The sequence below is a fragment of the Pteropus alecto genome, unplaced genomic scaffold (genome assembly GCF_000325575.1).
Source record: "Pteropus alecto unplaced genomic scaffold, ASM32557v1 scaffold302, whole genome shotgun sequence".
In the NCBI taxonomy this organism is placed as follows: Eukaryota; Metazoa; Chordata; class Mammalia; order Chiroptera; family Pteropodidae; genus Pteropus; species Pteropus alecto.
Window position 1 is genome coordinate 44,321 of NW_006432944.1, and position 651 is coordinate 44,971.

General features: G+C 43.5%; 1 non-coding gene across 1 annotated transcript; it reads right to left on the reverse strand.

Moving 5' to 3' along the window:
- Window positions 1-577: 577 nt before the first annotated feature.
- Window positions 578-651, reverse strand: TRNAL-UAG. Its single transcript has one exon. It is a non-coding gene; the product is annotated as a tRNA-Leu (tRNA).

Below are 651 nucleotides of genomic sequence, written 5' to 3' on the forward strand. Positions count from 1 at the left end.
ACTGCTTCCATATCTTGGTTATTGTAAATAATGCTGCATTGAACACAGGCATGCATATATCTTTTTGAATTAATCTTATGAATTTCTTCAAATAAATACCTGGAAATCTAATTACTGGGTCATATGATAATTCTATTTGTAATTTTTTGAGGAACCTCTATACAGTTTTCCATAGTAGCTGCACCAATTTGCAATCCCACCAACAGTGCATGAGGGTTCCCTTTTTACCCACATCCTCTTCAACATTTGTTCTTTGGTTTATTGATGATGGCCATTCTGACAGGTGTAAGGTGATATCTCATTGTGGTTTTAATTTGCATTTCTCTGATAATTAATGATATTGAGCATCTTTTCATATATCAGAATGTTGGCCATCTGTATGTCCTCTTTGGAGAAACACCTATTCAGGTCCTCTGACCATTTTTTCCCCCCCTTTTATTTCCCCCACCCCCACCTTCCACCCTGACCTACGGATGTTGCTGTCTCTCCTTAAGAACTGGATCTCTGAAGGCAGGGCATCTCCTCCCACGTGCTTGCGGCACGCACTCAGGGCCTGCGGCGCCCAGGGCCTGGCCCGTGGCTCCACCTGGGGCATGAACCCAGGACCTTCTGCGTCTAAAGTAGACATGTTAACCACTACACTATGGAGCC